The sequence below is a fragment of the Tenrec ecaudatus genome, chromosome 10 (assembly GCF_050624435.1).
Source record: "Tenrec ecaudatus isolate mTenEca1 chromosome 10, mTenEca1.hap1, whole genome shotgun sequence".
NCBI classification, from domain to species: Eukaryota; Metazoa; Chordata; class Mammalia; order Afrosoricida; family Tenrecidae; genus Tenrec; species Tenrec ecaudatus.
In genome coordinates, this window is record NC_134539.1 from 100500801 (window position 1) to 100521150 (window position 20350).

The following is a 20350-nucleotide window of genomic DNA, read 5'->3' on the forward strand; positions in this document are numbered from 1 at the left end:
GCAATGACTCTCGTTCCACCCTCTAGAACCCACACTTCATTTTACTTTGGCATCTTACTTTGAGATGTTTCTTTTACTAAAATTAAAAGCTTTTTTCACTCTTGAATTAAAATTTCTCCTTCCTTAGTCCTGGATATATCACTTTCCATTGATTCATGCATTCACCAACCATTTGTTAAACGCATAGAGTGTTCACTAGACGTGAGGCTAAAGATGAGTCGCATGAAACCTCTGTGTGCTCTGGTGAAAGAGTTTGTTACCACTTGGGTCCCTTTCCTCTAATGTCATAATCCTCTTCTTCTTGGAGTCAGATTTTCTTTTTTTTTTAAAATGGACCAAAGCTTCTTACTCTTAGATTACAACAAAACAAACAAAAAGAAATGGGAAAAGAACATCTGATCTTCCAGCCACCTTAGGATCATATTCATGATTGATATCTAACAACTCCACATGCATCATTGGGCAATTTAAAGTCTGCACACATGCACGATAGGGGTGGCCTGGGCTTTTTTTTTTTTTTTTTTTGCCTTGCACACCCGGAACTACATTGCTGATGGGCCACTTCTGAGGTTCAGTAAGTTGAATTCTGATGTCATTTCCTTGAAAGGAAAAAAGTGGGGGCAAAGGAACAGCCATCAAGAATATGCCTAACCTGCTGGATGATCTTTGTGGGCTCTGTAAATCTGTTCGCCAATGTTTCCTCAAGCCACAGACAGTGGCTTGTCCTCTGGCTGCCAAGCAGAAATACCAAAAGGGTTCTCCAAAAAGATGGTTGAATAATCAGCCATAGACATTGAGAGGAATGATCACTGACTTGTCTTCTTTGGTACTAAAGTCCCATACAACTCATTTGAGATTGCCCCCTGCACTGTACCATTTCTCTCACCACCGATAGCCAATTAATATCCAATTACCATCAATTTCCACCACTTGTTTGTGTCATATTGTGGTGGTGTATATGTTACTACAATGCTAAAAATGTTGTCACTGGCATTTCAAACACCAACAGGATCACCCCAAATGAAAAGGTTTCAGCCAAACTTGCAGGCTAAGAATGGACTATGAAGAAGAAATAGGCTGTCCACTTCACCCACTGACATTAAGGATAGCATCCAAACATTGTCAGTTACTGACAGCCTAATGAACAGAAACAGAACATTGTCAAAAAGTGTGTCCGAAGATGAATCCTCAGGTCAGAAGCCACTCTAAACATGATTAAGGGAGAGCTGCCCACTCAAGTAGAGTCAGCCGTAATGATGCCGGTAGAGTGCAACCTGTAGGAGTAAAGCCTTCAAGACCTTCATTTGCTGATGGGGCATCACTCAAAATGAGAAGAAACAGCTGCAAGCATCAAATAACAATTGGGACTTGGAATTAAAGTATGAATCTAGGAAAATTGGAAGTTCTTAAAAATGAATTAGAATGCATAATGATTCATATTCTAGACCTTAGTGAGCTGAAATGGGCAGATGTTGGTCATTTTGATTCATAAAACCATGTGGCTTACTATCTAGGAATGACACAATCAAGAAGAATGGCTTTACATTCATTGTCAAAAAGGACATTTCAAGATCTATCATGAACTACAATGCTGTCTGTGACAGGATAATGTCTATCTGCATACAAGGAAATCCAAACAATACAATTACTGTGTCATTCATACTTATCACCAACCACTAAAACTAGTGAGGAAAAATTGAAGAATTCTATCAATGTCTTTCAGTTGGAAATTTACCAAGCACTCAATCAGGATGCACTGATAATTATTGGCAATTGGAATGAAAAAAAAGAGGAAAGAAAACAGAGAAAGGAATAGCAGTTGGAAAATAGGGTCTTGGTGATAAAAACAAAGCTGGAGATGACATGATAGAATTTTGAAAGACCAACAAGTTCTTCATTGCAAATACTTTTTTCAACAATACACTTCTTCTCCACATGGAGTACACAGAAATTAAATTGAAGACATCTGGGCAAGAGACATGATATCACAATGGAGGAGAGATGGAGAAGCTCACTATCAGCAGCTAACACCTGGCCAGGGGCTGACTGTTGACCAGACCATCACATTGCTCACGTGTAAGTTCAGGATAAAGTTGAAGAAAATGAAAACAATAACACAAGAGTCAAAATACAACCTTCAGCATTCACTACCCAGATTTGGAGAAAATCTCAAGAATTGGTTTGATGAACAGTGGGAGGATATCAAGAACATACCATATGACACAATCAAGAGGTCATTTTAAATGTGGCACATACTCCTTAGAACAAACAACCACCCATCCAAAATCCAAAAGGCAGAATTTTCCCAAGAAAAATTCAGAATATGGATAGGTAGGAAGGAAAGAAGGAAGGGCAGGCTAATAGAAATGGGAAAGTGGGAATGAGTGCTGTTACATTGTGGGGACTGTGATCAATGACATGAAACCATGTGTATGAATTGTTGAATAGAAAACTGCTCTACTATCGAAAGCTTCAACTAAGTCACAATTAAAAAATTTAAAAACAAACACCTCAAACATTTTATTGCCCTCAATACATATTAAAATTTCCTAGCAGTTTTCTCAGCCTGTCTATTCATCGCAAGAGGTTGAAACGAGTTATTCCATTAGTAAGACCTTCATTTTGACAAGCTGTACTACAGAGTATTTTATATGCATGGTATTAAATGTCTTAAAATGGAAATTAAATCAAATTTTTCCAATTAAGGGAAGAAAGTAGATGAAAATCTTCGTGATAATTCATTTTTATCTTAGCCTTTTATATGATTAAGGCTAATTAATATAAAACTCTCAGTGGATTTTTAACTGGACCAGTGCTCTTAAATTATAAAGGCAAGAAATTGGTTGAAACGTTGGCACAAACTTCCTGCAATAGTTCAAGGAAGTGGAGCCAATTCAATGACCAATGGAATAATAACTCCCAATACTCTGTTTAACCACAGCCCATTTGCAAGGCCATCTATCTTTGAGGACCTCATCAAATCCACATCTTTAGATTTTGTTTTTTTAGGAACCATTTTAATATCAACTATCTTAGGCTAGTTCACCAGAAAAACTAATACAGTAAACCTTATTTATTTGAAAACAAACACAAACTCCCTGCCATGGAGTCAGTTTTGACTCATAGCAATTCTATAAAAACAAAATAGAGCTGCCTAAATGGGTTTATGAGGCTATAACAGAAATGGGAATAGAAAGCCTCATCTTTTCTCCCTACCAAAGTGTTTGAACTGCTGACCTTGGGGTTAGGAGCCCAGCATGTAAGCAACTATATCACTAGGACTACTTACACTTAAATAAGGTGGCTTCAAAGATTTGGGGTAGAGCGGTAATATTCATTGTCTTTCATTTCATTTTTCTTTCAACTTTTTAACTTCTTATGTGTATATCACAAGAGAAAAATAGCTGACATAAATGATTCACACCGTTGTAAAAACCAACAGGTCCCAAGTCCATGAGATAAATGGCAGATTGGAGGCTTCTCCTAATTCACATACCCACGGGAGCTGATGAACCTAAGAGTAGCAAGTCACAGGACAGTTTGTGAGTCCCAAGATCAGCAGGCAATATGACAGACTGCTGACTCAAGGCCTAAGAACCAAAGATCAGAGCTGGATATAGGAGCCATAACAAACAAGAAGCTAGAAAACTTTGCCAAGACATTCATATATATTTGATACTGGTTATAACCCCAAGAAAACTCCTTTCAACTTGTCTGTCATAGCATCTCTTCATAGAAGAAATGACATTATATCAGACATCATTGGGGGAGAGGACTACAACGTTACATAATTACTAAATTATGTCTCAAGTGCCAAACCAGAGAATTATGGCCCAGCCAAGAATTAGGCACAACCTTAACCATCACACGAGGCAATGGCCTCTGCTAGCAAAGACTAACATTTCAGTGATGCTGAAGAGTGAGAGAATGAAGAAGCATAGGGTGTGGAAGGCATTACGGGGTAGCTGCTGATTGAGTCTACATACACATAACCTCAGTATCTACTTAAAAGCTTGTCTAGCAATGTGGAAGTACTTTTCAGATATCCATAATGCTTTACATTATATCCACTGCTTTCCGTTTTTTGTTATACCAATGCTTCCTTCATTGTTTTCTCTCTTTCTCTCGTCTTTTTTTTTGAGCCATGTCTTTTTTTTAATCATTGGCATATGAGGGGTACCCCCTCCAAAAGCAAATGTTTTTGCAAAGCTACATATTTAATTTTTTTTTACAAAACAACCTTATTGCCTTCAAAATCCTCTCCATCACACTTAATGCATTTGTAAAATCAGTGATTCCATTCTTGAAAACATTTTTTAAACTCATCCATTTGGATGGCTGATAGCACCTCCCTCATTTTTTTCATCACCTCTTCTATGCTGTCAAACACTGTCCTTGCATTTCCCTTTTCATTCGCAGACACAAAAAGAAATGACATGGAGTGAGATCAGGTGAGTTAGGTGTGTGGCGCAAGAGAGGCATGCCATTTTTTTTGCTACACATTGTTATGCAATCTTTCAGAACCTCTAAATAGAAAGCTTGATTAACAGTCTGACGTGGTAGAATGAACTCCAAATGCACTAACCCCTCCTCACATCATAAAACCGAATGAGCATCATCCTGATCTTTGATTTCACTTGACAAGCTTTTTTTGAGCAAGGTTACCATGGCGTCTTCCACTGGCTTGGTTGATGTTTGCTTTCAGGGTCAGAAGAATAACACCATGTCCAGTCACCAGTAATGACCTTGGGAGAAAAGTCTGGGTCACTTTGGAACTGTTTCCACTCAGTGCTCTTTTTCCTGGTCAGTCAGAACGCGAGGCACAAATTTAGCAGTGACTCTTTTCATTCCCAAATCTTCCATGAAAATTTGCTGAACTGAGCTCTAAGATAATCCAGATAACTTCCCCGTCTTTCCTGTGGTCCCTCGTCAGTCTTTGAGCACAAGTGCATTTGGTCCATATTGTCATCCATTCGGAAAGATGACAGACTTCCTGAGCAAGGTTTGTCATCAATTAACATTTCACCTCTTTTGAAATGAGAAAACCAGGCTTTTACTTTAGGTTTTCCCACAACGGTGTCCCTGTAAGCTGTGTTCAACACCACAACAGTTTCTGCAGCATTTTTCCTGAGCAGGAAACAAAATTTCACAGCCATATGCTGTTCTCTTAAATATCCCATCACAAAAAAATGAGGTTTGAGCAAAATCGTTTTTACAAAAAAATTCACTGTGACTGGAGAGAACTTTTCTAGATGATTCCACTGGGTGCATTAAATCAGAGAGAGCTGTTCAGTGCTCACCTAGCGGTGAAATCACATATCATTCACATATATGCATTTCATATAATTCACATATCACGGCTCATAGTGAATCCTGGTTTTTTCCTAACCTTACCAACACTTATTGTTATCTAAGATTTGAGTATTACTTTTTGCCAGTTAAGTGGGAAATCAAATTTTATTGTTTTCCTTTCCCTTTTTACTAATAAAAAACTTTTTGAGTCTTTGTTGGCTCTTCGTGTTCTCTTTGGTGTGACATGTGCAGTCATATAATTCAGTCCTTTTTTCTTAGGTTCTCTGCCTTAGCGTTTGTAGTGCCTACTCTAGAATTGTCTATCATTCATCATTTTTCTATTGAGTTCTCTTTCTTAGGATTTGTAGAAGTTCTTTATATAGTCTAGATTCTAATTCTTTGTTCATTAGTGAGTCATAAATACCTTTTTAAAGGCCATGTCTGACATTTGCCATGAAAATTTAGTTTTAAAGTTGAAAACATAAATTTTTGATTTCATATTTGGTTTGTGCTTTGTGCTTTCTACACTTGTTTCAGAAAGGTACTACAATCTTGGTGCCATAAAAAAACTTCTTTATTTTTAATTATTAGTATTCTTGCTTTTCACATTTCTGTCTTTAATCCACCTGGAATCTGTTTTTGCATAGTGATATAATTTTATTTCTTAATATGAGTACTGAATGAACCTAGCATCATTTATTGATTAGCCCACCCTTTGCCTGCTGATTTATAAGTATCCATTTTCTATTTCTATGTGGGTTTGTTCCACCCCGACTGCTTGCCTGTCATTTTGTCCTACTGAAGTGGCCTGTGTATTGCTCTGATGCTGGAAGCTATGTTACTGGTATTTCAAATGCTATCAAGATCACCCAAAGTGAACAGGTTTCAGCAGAGCTTCTAGATAAAAAGAGACTATGAAAAAGGAATCAGCTGCCTATTTCAGAAGAAGTAGCCACTGGAAGACTTAGGCACAGCATGGAAGCACTGTCAGATAGTGAAGGGTTAATGGATGAAAGCAGAACATCCTCAGATTGTACCAGAGGACAGGTCCCTGGGGTCAGAAAGCACTTGAAATATAACTGAGGAGGGGCTGCTTCTCAGAGTAGCTGACAATGAGCTGCAGGAGTGGAGCCTCCAGGATCTTCATTTTCTGATGGGGCACAACTCAAGGTCAGGAAAAAAACTTGTTTTTTGCCCACAAAAAAATCTACTAACATTCAAAACCTGGAATGTACCAAACATAAATCTAGTAAAATTGGAAGTCATCAAAAATGAAATGGGATGCATAAAAAATAATACCTTAGGTGTTACCTAAAGTGGAAATCAGAAAATCATATAGTTCACTATGCTGGGAATGACAGAATCAAGAGGAGTGACATTGCACTCAATTTTCAAAAAATATCATTCAAGATCTATCTTGCAGGTGAATGCTGTCTGAGAGGACTAGATCTATCCATCTTTAAGAAAATCCAATCGATATAGCTACAATTCAGATTTATGCATCAAACTCCAAAATTGTGTATGAAGAAGTTGAGGAATTCTACCAACATTCTCAGTGTGAAATTTATCAAAAATACAATCAAGATGCCCTGATAATTATTGGCAATTGGAATGCAAAAGTTGGAGACAAAAGGGGATAGTAGTTGGAAATAGGTTCTTTAAAGATGATAGAAATGAAGGTGGAGATCACATGATAGAATTTTGCAATACAAAAGAGTACTTCATCACAAATACCTTTTTCAACAACACAAAGGCCAGTATACATATGGACTTCTCCAGATGGAATACGCAGAAATCAAATTGACTGTATCTGTGGCATGAGACAATGGAGAAGCTCAATATCAGTAGCTAAAACCAAGCCAGCGTCTGACGGCGGAAGACTACTGAGTTGCTCATTTGTAAATCCAGGCTGAAGGAGAATCAAATGAAAACAAATCCACGGGAGCCAAAATACAACTAAGAGTATATGTCACCTGAACTGTTAGAACATCTCAAGAACAGATGTGGTGTATCAAGCACTAATAACAGAAAACCTGATGAGCTATGGGATGGCATACATGAGGAAATCAAGAGGTGCTTTAAAAGATAAGAAAGGAAAGATCAAAGTGGAGATCAGAAGAGACTTTGAAAGTTGCTCGTGGTCATAGACTAGCTAAGGCAAATGGAAGAAATGACGTCTAAGAGCAGAACAGAAAATTTCAAAGGGTAGCTTTAGAAGATATAGTCAAATATTATAAGGAAATTTGCACAACTTAAAGTTAGAAAACCTAAAATGGAGAACACCTAAGCATATATTAAACTGAAAGAACTTAAAAAAAAAATCAAGCCTGGGGTGGTGAATTTGAAAGATCCTATGGGGGAAAGATGGAATGATGCAGAAACATCAAAGAAGATTTGTAAGATTACACAGTCACGGTTGCAAAAGAACGAGTTGACATTCTCGAGGTAGCATGTGAGCAAGAACCAATAGTAAGAACTAAAGAAGTTCAAGCTGCACTGAAAGCTTTAGCCAAATCCAGGCTCCGGGAATTGATGGAGTACCAACTCATATGATTAAACAAGCTGATGACACACTGGAGGCACTTACCTATGCAAGAAAATTTGGAAGAGAACTTCTTGGCCAACTGAGTGGAAGAGGTCCATATGTGTACCCATTCCAAAGAAAGGTGAGCTTAAAGGAATGCTCAAACTATAGAGCAATATCACTGATATTACATGCCAGTAAAATTTTACTTAAGCTCATCCAACTATGGCTGCAGCAGTACTTTGATAGGGAACCGCCAGAGGGTTAGACTGGATTCAAAAAAGGACATGGAACGAGGTTTATTATTACTGATGTCAGATGGTTCTTGGCTGAAAGCACAGAATACTAGAAAGGTGTTTACTTGTATTTAATTGACTATGCCAAAGAATTCTACTGTGTGAATCATCATGCACCATATTAATCTGGGTAGACTAGAGAAGCAAACTCATATGTGTATGAGTTTTATATAAAGGGTAATTGTACATTAAGAAAACCCCATCCCAGTCCAGATGAAGTCCATAAGTCCAATGTTAGCCCATATATTCAATACCAATCTATAAAATCCTCTTCAGACTCACGAAACACATGCAATGACACCGAATGCAAAAAGATCACAGGCCAGTGGGTTGGAAGTCTTCTGAGTCCAGTGGCAGTGTAAGCATCTCAGTGCTGGCATGAGTCCTGGCATCTCTACATCGCTTTTCTGGTTCCAGGGTTCTGGCTGCATCAGGGTAGGTCCATGTGGCTTCTCCAGCTCCCAGGGCATAGCGCCATGTGGCTTGTCAGTACGAGATCTCACAGAGAGTGTGTTCCACCTCCAAGGAGGAAATACCAGAGATTTTCCCAGAATCCTCAGGGGAAGGCCATACCCACAGAAGCCTCATTGGCTGTGACACAATTGACAGACTAGACTCCACGCCTGTACTCTTAATCCTCTCAAGTCCCAAATTGACACCAGATTATGTAACTACCACTCAGACTAGTGTGGTAGTCTTGAGAAGAATGGGAATATCAATACTTCATTGTGTCCATGCAGAACTTGTACTGGGATCAAGAGGAAGTTGTGCAAACAGAACAAGGGAATGGTTAAAATCAGGAAAGGTGTGTGTCTGGTTTGTATCCTCTCACCAGATTTCTTCAATCTGCATCACGGCTTTATAAGGGGTCTTGATTTATGGAAGTAAAAATCCTTTTTTTTTTCAGAAAGACATGGCAATCTTTACCCTTTGTCCTTAACAGCTACATTTTAGAACATGCTTGTCAGGATCAAAAAGGAAACCCATTTGATTATTACTAGAATTGTATCTTTGTGATTCTGAACCATTCAGTCATGAACATTATATGCTTATCCAATTTGGCGGGGTTCCATTTACATCCTTAGATACTATATTGTAGTTTGAGTATTAAGATTTTTCACATCTGTCCTGTATATTTACTGCTCCCAGTCTTATGTTTTTTGTTTGGATTCTAAATGATAATATTTTGAATATTATTGCTGATGTACATAAATGCCTTTTAGTTTTGAATCTTGTTTTTGTACTTTGCAAGATTTTTATTGAACATTATTAGGAGCTCTGATTATTTCTGTGAACATTCTCTAAGATTTTTTATTTGGAAATGAAATATTTTGGCAGTGATAGTTTTTCTTATTGTCTTAACTATCCTTACATTTTATTTATTTTTCTTGATGTTTGCACCCAAGGACTTCTCATATCGCGTTAAATAGAAAACATAGCAAGCATGTTGGTCTTGTTCTTGATTCTAAAGAAAATACTTTATTTTGTACTTTTTATTATGACTGAAGCGAAAGCATGCAGAGAAAATTAGGTTCCCACTCAATAACCCTCACAGGTTTTGATTTGTGGCATTAATTGCAATCTCTGCAGTGTGACAGCACTCCTCCCACATCCTCCTTCTTTCTCATACCTTCCTGCCTGCGGGGCTTGGTCCCAGGGAAAATGCTTGACTTTTGATCCCAGCAGGCGGATTGTTCTAAGGGGATCATATGTATCCCCTGCCCCTTCAGGTATTATTGTTCGCCTTATCTTACCATCAAGTCAATGCTGGCTCATAATAGTGACCCCCTGTGGGTTTCTTAGACTGTTGACAGTCTTTCAACCAAGTTGCTGCTGGTGGTTTCAAACTGCTGACCATGAGGATCGCAACCCAACTTGTAACCTCTACACTACCAGGTCTCCTGTCTGTTTAACATATAAGCCTGTCTAAAGCTTGAGCCATGAGGATGAGCTGGTTTCCAGGCTCAAGAGCCATAGTCTAGGGGTCCTTCAGTCTCTGGCAGACCAGTAAACATGAGTTGTTGTTGTTTTTTAATTTTTTTCCCATTATATCCAAGACTTCCTGTTGTGACAGCATTGAGAGATAGCAGCCCTGATGATCGAGTACCATCTAGTTATTCTGGCTCCAGGATTGTGGAGGCTGAGCTTTGCTTGGTCCATTAGTCTTTTGCACTAATTGTTTCCTAGCAGCTTTGATTTTCTTCCCTCTTCTTTCTGCCTGATGAGGAGAGACCAACAGTGGTACCTTAGATGGCCACTCACAAGCTTTAAGACCCCAGTGGCTATTCACCTCAGTAGGATGCCTTTGTGGAGCATGCTGTGCCAATTGCCCCTGGTGTCCTCTGAGACTGTGCTCCTGCTTATTCTCTCCAGGGGTTTGATTATCACTAAGAAGTATTTGTAACGTTGATCCCGGTATGCTTGCATGGTTTTTGGTTGATGTCTCACCTCAGAGTTCACAAGAAGAATAGAAAAGCCAATGTCAATGAAGCAAGGGTCAGACATTCCTTCATACTCCAAACTTCTCCCTCCCACAGCACTGTCTGTGTTTCTGATAGGTTCAATAATTCATTGTCATGACCACACAAAACTCTCAGACCACACTCATGATTATAAGGTTTATTAGGAAACTTAACGCTTGATAATTCAAGATCACAAATGTTCAGGATGCCGTTTTTGTGTTCACTCATGTCCACAAGTGTGCCTCTTTGTGGTCCTTGGCCTTTCAGCTGTTTAGCCTCTTGTCTGCTGGCTTGCTAAGCCAATGTTACAGAGTTGGTTTTTTTAAATCATTTTATTGGGGACTCATACAACTCTTATCACAATCCATACATACATCAATTGTGTTAAGCACATTTGTACATTCGTTGCCCTCATCATTCTCAAAATATTTGCTCTCCACTTAAGCCCTTGGTATCAGCTCTTCATTTTCCCCTCTCCCTCTCCGCTCCCTTCTCCCCCATGAACCCTTGATAATGTATAAATTATTTAGATTTTGTCATGTCTTGACAATAAGTGTACAAATGACAGAACACCCCATCAAAAGCCTCAGACATTATGTGTTCAGCTCTAGCTCTATGTGCCGGCACTCCTAGCTCTACTAATTTAATGCCGAGAGGTACCCAACTTTGTAAGTGAGCCTGCACAGAGGTGTTCAGTTTTATTTTCTCTAGGGACAAGTATTCCAATCACTTTTTTTCATGATCTGGCTCTGAAATTTCTGTTGCTTCTGTTCTCCTGCCACTCTCCTGTGTCATAGCTCTCTCTTTCTCATGGATTGAAAAGATTCCACATGCAGGGATCTCAGAGTCCCAAACTAAGCACTCTGAGTCTAGTTCTTGATGACAGGGAGATCCTCTGATTCTTGCTGCTGAGATGGCTCGTTTTATACCCAGCAGGATGACAAAATTGTCCAATCCCCATTTCAGAGTTCAGAGTTTTTACAATCACAATTAACTCTATTAACAATGACTGACAACTGAATCATACAATCATGTCAGCTTTCTCCCCAAGAGTCTTTTACCTAGACCCATCAGGGGAAAAGGAAATATGCCCAATCTGCATGGTCTCGTCAAGTCTTTTGGTGGGATTTAAAAAGACTATGGCTAGAAGTGTCATCAACTAAATCACTGCACCACAATTCTATGCTATATTCATGGATACATTTACAACACATAGAAAAACATATTTAGAAATACCGGATCGCTGGGAAGATGGCATCTAGTTAAGACTCACCCGCCTGGAGCTCCTGCTGCCAGGCCAGAAAATTGGGAGAAAAGGTGAAGGAGACTAGGAGGCAGAGTCCTGAAATTAGAACTAGGGTACTAGGATCTGTCCTGACTGTGTGTGTGTGTGTGTGTGTGTGTGTGTGTGTGTGTGTGTGTGTGTGTGTGTGTAAGAGAGAGAGAGAGAGATTTCTTCTCACAAAGCAAACCAAGAACACACTAAATCACTCTAGGTTAGGCATGCTAGGCTCAAGGGCTCCAGCTGAAGAGCTACCTCCACCTTCTCACAGCTCATAGCTATTTCCCCAGGCTGACACCCTAGAGGACATAATCCCAGACATGAGGAGAACCCTACACCAGAGCTCTCCATAGCCTGGGGAACGGGGTCAGCAGATAGCTATAATTTGGAATAGAAGAAAAAGCAGGAATTTATCTGAGACAGGTCACGGTGTGGGAGAAAATAGGTGGATAGTCATGATCCAGAGGGCAAATTCAGTTCCAGTTGGCCGAGAAGGAAACAACCCACCTGATAAGCTGCATCTCCCCCTCTGGGGGTCAACGTGACAGCCCCCAAATCAGGCCACCTCATAGCATAATATAAAAAAAGAGATAGAATATATATTCTTGGTAAAAACTGTAAATCCCAGGCTCATTGCTCAACTCGAAGGAAGCACACAGAAGGAGTCCCTTAACATACATCAGCACAAGAAGGGAGCCCATGCTAGGGAATGCCAGAACTTAACTACAGTTCCTGGAGTCTTTCAGCATAACAAAGACCAGCTGGAGCAAGTCTAAGCTTCCAACTGAGCACAGATGGAGAGCCCAGAGTCACATAGCCAATTTAATTCTATTCTAGCTGACGAGGGAGTAAAAATAAATAAAATGTTTAAATGCTCAGATCTAGTAGGGCACCAGCAGTCTAGATAGGACAATAAGCCCAGCTTCCCTCTCAGTGATTCTACACATAGCTGGAGAGGTCCTGCCTGTCCTGGGAACCTACACAGGACTGAGGGAACACCTGCCCGCTCCCCACCTGCTGTAGTGCTACATACAGCACAAGGCAGGTATACCAGTGAACTTCAGTGCTCAGTACCAGAGTGGGAACTGACACCTGGCTGCTGCTGTGATCTTGGCTTCGAGGGTAATCCCTCCTAGCATCTATGGGACCCTATATCAAGCGGGCACACCACCCACTACCTTGAGGCAGAGTTGGAACCCCTCAAGCCCCACGGTTCAAGTGATCAAGCCTCAGTTATCTCCTTTCTTACCACTCTATTTCTTCTCACTTTATTCTCCTGCCCTTCTATCTTTCCCACCACAATCAGTCTCGATGCACTCAGTTTTGTTTTGTTTTTTTCTCTCTCTCTTTTGTCTTCTTTTTCTCTCTTTTTCCTCTTCTCTCCCTCTCTTATCATATGACACTGCTGGCTTCCAGGCCACTGCCCTCTGCCTAGGGCAATTCAACCCAAATAGCAGGGGGAACTCTAGCCGGCCCTCTGTGGGAGTGCAGTACACCACACAGCTGTGACAGCCCTCTACAGCACTCTGCGCTGCTGAGGAAACCTCTGTGGGAATTCTGAGGTGATCTTGCCAACTAGGGTAAATCTGTCTAGCACCACTGGGTCCCTGCATTAAAAGGGCACACCAACCTGCCATTGTGGGGCAGGGTTTTAATCCCTCCCACCCCACATTCAGACAATCAGGAATCAGCTATCCCTTTATTCTTTGTTTTTTCTTTCTCTCTTTCTTCCCTTTTTACCATCATAACCAATCTTAGTGAACACAGTTGGGTTTTCCCCTTCTTTCTCTTCTCTTTTTCTTTCTTTCTTTTTTCCCTCTCTCTTTCTACTTTTCTGTTTCTCTCCTCTCCCTCTCTTTCCTTCTACATGCCACTGATGGTTCCTGGAACCCTACACTTTGTCTAGGGCAAATCTGCCTACCCAGTGAGGAGAGCTATAGGCTGCCCCCTATGGCGGTGCTGCACACGGCAAAGGCAGTGCTACACATGGCACGGCACAGGGCTCAGCTATCTCTTTATTTTTTTCTCTCCTTTGCTTTCTTTCTTTTTGGTCTTCTTTCACTTTTTCTTCATTTTTCCTCTTCTTCTATCTCTTCTCTCTTTCCTGCCACAGTCAGCAGATTCAGTTTTCATTTTTGTTGTTTTCTTTTTTTGTGTGACTATTTTTAACTTTTGTTTAGTCTTTGCATTTTTTTGTGACTAGGTGTTAGACTGCTTGGAATTTTTGCTCCCATATTTGTTTTCTCCTTTGTTTCTCTCTCTTCTCCTTTCCCTCTCTTTCCGTTCACAAGCCACTATCAGTCTCCAGGCCGCTTCCTTCCACCTAGGACAATTCAGAAGGCCCAATTGGGGGAGCTCCCACCTGCATTTGTTGGCTTTACATGCAGGTGGGGAAATCATTCCAGCCCTCCTCCATATACCAAGTGGCTAGGGTTCTCCCCTTCAAATGGCTGGGGGAACTTCAGTCTAAACCCCTAAAAGTAACTGGTGGGAACTATTGCCCACCACTGATGGGGCTCCATGCTGCCGCAGGAACATCAACCCAACTTCCAAGGCGATCTCTCTGACTAGGATAATTTCCCTTCCAGCTACAGTGCTCTACACCAAGGAGGTACACCCACACGCCCTCCTCGGCACTCCGGTTGCTGGGAAAAACACCACATGTCACAGTGAAACAACATCCTTGTGGGCCCACAACAACCCAACCAGTGTCCCATGAGAAGACTATCCAACTTACATTCCAAATAACAGAATACTGGTTGGCTAGGGTAAGAGTGAAACCACAGGAAGATACAGTGGTATCCCAACCCCACCACCACCCAGTACAGCTACCTGCAGGTAGTTCATAGAAGCACTCATATGAGTCCCCCAAGAGAGAGCCCAGTGTTCTTTGACTCTGAAAGCTGGCTCCAGGCTACTCTAAAGCAACATGTAAACAGCAACCAGCTCCAACAGCCTCAATGAAAAAGCAGGAGAAACAGAAGAAAATGCTGGAATAAGTAAGTCATGAATCTAACGATGTGCATAGAAGAAGCATATATTGGCCTGCCACAGAAAGAAATGTTCAGAATGCTGCTTGGAGTTATACAGGACATGAGGGAAGCAATACAGAAAAAGGTTGAAAGATAAAGACAACACACCAAAGGGAAATACAAGACTTAAGGGGGCAATGAATGTACAAATGTGCTTTACACAATTGATGTATATATGGATTGTGATAAGAGTTGTATGATCCCCTAATAAAATGATTTAAAAAAAGATTTAAGGGATGGAATAACAAAATACAATGGCAAATTGACAGGCTTTGCCAACAGACTTGAAGAGGCAGAGAATTGCACCAGTGACCTAAAGGATAATCAAGAAGGCCTCAACAAATGGGAAAAGCAAGCAAATAAGACAATCAGAAAAACTGAAGAAAACCTGAGAGCCATGTCTCATGCTATGAAGAGAAACAATATTAGACTAATTGGACTACCTGAACAAGACACAATAAAGAATTCAACAGCAAAAATAGCAAGGGAATTCTTAGAGGAAAATTTCCCCAGTTAAATAAATGAAAATCGGACAACCATTCAGGAGGCTGAAAGACCACCAGCCAGACTGAAACCCAAGAAGTCACCAAGACACATAATAGTTAAATTGTCCAACCATGAGGAAATGGAGAAGATCATAAGAGCAGCTAGGGAAAAGCAAGTTCAGACCTATCAGCAGATACGTTGAAGAAAAGGAGGGAATGGAGTAACATATTCCAAAAATTGAAGGAAAACAACGCAAACCCAAGAATACTATGCTTGTCTTCCTAAACAAGAAAAAACTCAAAGAATACATAAAAAGAAATACCCTTGGTCAGCGCTATGCCTATTCGTGGGTATAGTTCAATGTGCCTCCCCACGTTTATTTGTCTATCACCTTGTGGATGGTGGTTGTTACCATTATTGCAGGATTGAGTATGCAATAGTATGCACACAAAAAAGTTGTTGCCTTTAACTCCTACATTCCTCCCACAGTCCCACTTTTCCTGTATCCTATTGCTTTTTCTGTTATCCAAGTTAGTACAAGTCTAACCTCTAACTGGTAATAAGCCCTTCCTACCCCTCCCACCTCTGTAAACCTTCAAAGAATGTTTCTTTCTATATGTAATTCTTTTCTTCACTTTGTATAGTGGTCGCATACAATATTTGTCCATTTGTGATTGACTAATTTCACTTAGTTTATTTATATCCTCTAGATCTGTCCACGTTATTTGGCATATTTGTCATTATTCTTCAATGTGTGTGCATGGACCATCGTTTGTTTGTGTATTCATTGTTGAGCATTTAGCTTTTTCCATATTTTTGCTATTGTGAATAATGCTATGCTGAACATGGGTGTGAAGATATCTCTTCTTAGTGCAATCCTCATTTCTCTAGGATTGTGATTTCAAATGGCATTTTGATTTCCAACATTTTAAGGAAGCACCATATCATTTTCCATAGTGATAGGAGCATTTTACTGCTCTCTGAGCTGAATATGAGAGTTTTAGTTTCTTCACACCATCACCAGCATTTATTGTTTTCTCAGTTTTTATCTTTGCTATTAATGCTAGTGTTTGCAAAGGCTAATGAAAGATCCATGGTGGCACTGTGGATTAAACATTAGGCTGCTAATGGCAAGATCCACAGTACAAACTCACCAACTACTCCTCAAGGAAAAGATGAGGTTGTCTGCGCTCATAAAATTTTAGTCTCAGAACCCCAAAATAACATTACGGTGACTAAGAATTGGCTCATGGAGGCTGTTGTTAGGTGCCACAGAGTTGGATCTAACCCATAGCAACCCTATGCATAAGAGAACAAAATACTGCACAGTCCTGTGCCATCCTCACAAATGTCCCTTGCCCCAGCCCACTGCTGCTGTTCCCGTGTCAATCCTCATCAGGCAGGATGTCCTTCTCTCTGGTTTGGTTTCTCCTGACAGCATGTCTGAAATGTGTAAGGAGCACTCTGGCTTTACTTCTTCCAACACATATTTGTTTGTCCTTTCAGCAGCCCATGGCATTTTCAATATTATTCTCCAGAACAACAATTCAAATTTAACTATTCTTAAGTCTTCCTTATGTCTACTTTCCTTCCGATGTCTACCTCTCACATGTATATGAGGCAATTTAAAATACCATGGCTTGGGTCTGGTACAATTACTCTTCTATAGCAGATTTTTCTAATGTAATGTGACTTTTGATCTCTTGACTGCCGCTTTCATAAGCATTGATTGTGGTTTCATGCAAGACAAAATCCTTGGCAGCTTCGACATTTTCTCCATTTATTGAGATGTTACCTCTTAGTCTATTTGTGAGGATTTTGGTTTCCTTGACATTAAATTGTAATCCATTCTAAAAGGCTCCTATTTTCATCAAGCAAGGTTGTGTCACATGCGTATCACAGGTTGTTAATAAGTCTCCCTGCAATTCTGATGCCACATTCTTCTTCATATAGGCCAGCTTCTCTGATTATTTATACAATATATAGATTGAAAAAGTATGGTAAGAGGATACAACCATGACACATACCATTCCTGATTTTAAACTGCAATATTCCTTTGTTCTGTTTGCACAACTGCCTCTTGATCCATGTACAAGTTCTGCATGAGCACAATGAATTATTCTGATATTCCCATTCTTCTCAGGACTAGCCATAGTTTGTTATGATCCACATAATTCTGTTCCTTGGCAGAGTCAATGAAATACACGTAAGCATCTTTCTGGTATTCTGTTCTTTCAGCCAAGAACCATCCGACATCATAATGATAATCCTGGTTCCACATCCTTTTCTGAATCTGGCCTGAACCTCTGACAGTTGACTCTCAATGCATTGCTGCAGCCATTGTTGGGTGATATTGTTTTATAGTTTGAGAATTCTATGGGGTAAACTTTCTTTGGAATGGGTACAAACATGGATCTCTTACAGTCATTAGGCCAAGTAGCTGTCTTCCAAATTTCATGGCACAGACAATTGAGTGCTTCCAGATCTTCATCAGCTTCTTAAAACATTTCAATTGATATTCCATCAATTCCTAGAGGCTGGTTTAGGGCTAATGCATTCAGTGCAACTTGAGCTTCTTATTGGTTCGTGCTCATATGCTACCTCCTGAAATGGCGGACTAGGAACTAGTTCTTTTTGGTACAGTGACTCTGTATTCTTTGCTTCTTCTCTTGATCTTCCTGCATCATTCAATGTTTTCCCATAGAATATTTCAAGATTGCAACTCACGGCTTGCATTTTTCTCTTCTTTAACTTTAAGATATGCTGAACATGCTCTTCCCTTTTGGTTTTCTAATTCTAGGTCTTTGCACCTTTCATTATAATTTCTGGCTTTGTCTTCTCAAGCTGCTCTTTGAAACTTCTATGAAGCTCTTTGAGTTAGGCCTTTCCTCCATTTGCTTTAGCTACTCTATGATTAAGAGCAAGTTTCAGAATCTCTTCTGACATCCACTTTGATCTTTTCTTTCTGGCCTGTCTCTTTCATGATCTTTCGCTTTCTCTGTGAGCGATGGTCTTGATGTCCTCCCACAGCACATCAATAGCAGTGGGCTTGATTTAATGGCTGATGATAACAAGCATTTCCTCGTGAGTTTGTGGCCACCTAACTTTCTTCCTCGGTGAAGTGTCTACTCTTGTTCTGTGTGCAATTTGTAATAGGACTGTTGTTTTTGTTCTTGTATTGTTGATGTGTTGTTTTCTATCAGTTGTGGAGATCAGCCCTTAAGGAGACTATTTATCAGTTCATCAATAAATATTTTTGCTGTTAGTTTGGGATAGATACCTATTAGTGAATTGAAGAATTCTCATTTATTCATGGTTTTATAACAGGTTTTAGAAATTGTATATATCTATTTTTTAAACATTTTATTAGGGGCTCATACAACTCCTATCACAATCCATACATATACATACATCAATTGTGGATCCTTGTAATCAGTTCCCCTTTCCAACCCACTCACCCTCCACTCACCCAGCATGCCCCTCACACCCTTGGTCCGGAAGGTATCATCCAACCTGGATTCCCTGTGTCTCCAGCCCCCATATGCACCAGTGTACAACCTCTGCCCTATCCAGTCCTGCAAGGTAGAATTCGGATCATGGTAGTTGGGGGGAGGAAGCATCCAGGATCTGGGGGAAAGCTGTGTTCTTCATCAGTACTACCTCACACCCTGACTAACCCATCTCCTCTCCTAAACCCCTCTATGAGGGGATCTCCAGTGGCCGACACTTGGGCCTTGGGTCTCCACTCTGTACTTCCCCCTTCATTCAATATGGTATATATATATATATATATATATATATATATATACACATATATACATATAGTATATATCTATTTTGATGTTCATATTGTTTTAATTCATTTATACATTACTGCAGTGAACTATTTTTGCATCCTTTTGTGACATTTAGCTATCTTTACATTTCCAGGCTTAGTCAAACATAGTCAACATATATTCATATATTTATTGTTACATAATGTTAGAATTTTTTAATGTTTTTACTTATCACTGAGATTAAGCATATGGATTTACTTTCTCATAGTGTCTCATAAATACAATGTTCTACGTAACATTCAAATTCTTTCTAATCAGATTGGTAAAAGTAACTTTAGCCAAAGTTAAATAAAAATTAGTTAAGGTAGAGTTTTGTTGCAGACCTCTGTTATACCTAGTGAAGTTAAGCATCTGTTCATATGTTGAAGAGATATTGTATTTCCTGCAGTGTGAATTCCCATTTTGTATACTTGGACCATTTTAGCATTAAATTGTTGACCTTTTCCATTACTTATCAAGAGGTTCTTTACATATTGAGGAGACTAGAGATTTAACTACAATGTAAATTAAGAATGCATTTTAATAGACAATTTTACTGAGTCATATGTTAAATAACATCCAATTCCATAGTTCAATCAAATAAAAAGTGTTGTACAATCATCACCACAATAAATTTTAGAACATTTCCCTTTTTTGCTATTAGCTCCCTTTGCCCCAGCCACCACCACCATATCCCCAAGGAACTTCTAATCCAGTTACTGGCTCTATAGACTCACCCATCCTGGATTTCATATACCTATAAGCATACAAAAATGACAAAAAAATTTAAAGTCAAAAGGCTAAAAGTAATCAAATAAAACAGAAAAACCTTTCTGGAAAGAAAACATGATATTAAAAACTAGAGCAACTTTAAAATTGGTCAACAGTAGTTTCTTAATTTTTCCTTTTAACAATTTTATTGACATATAACTCACATATCATAAATTTCAATCACACTCAAAAAAGTTATACAATCATCACCACAATCAATTTTAGGACATTTTTTCTTCCTTGTACTCATTGCCGTCAACTTCCCATTTCCTTCCAACCTCCCCGCCATGCTTTGGGAAATTAATAGTCCATTTGTTGCATCTACGGATTCACCTGTCCTGGATTTCATATACAGAAATTCATACAGAAGCATAACAGAAAACATCTCAA

The 20350-nt window shown here is 39.6% G+C and overlaps 1 protein-coding gene across 1 annotated transcript in view; it reads left to right on the plus strand.

Moving 5' to 3' along the window:
- The window catches only part of DNAH9 (dynein axonemal heavy chain 9), a 419100-nt gene that overhangs the window by 244681 nt on the left and 154069 nt on the right, over positions 1-20350 (plus strand). The window lies entirely within an intron of this gene.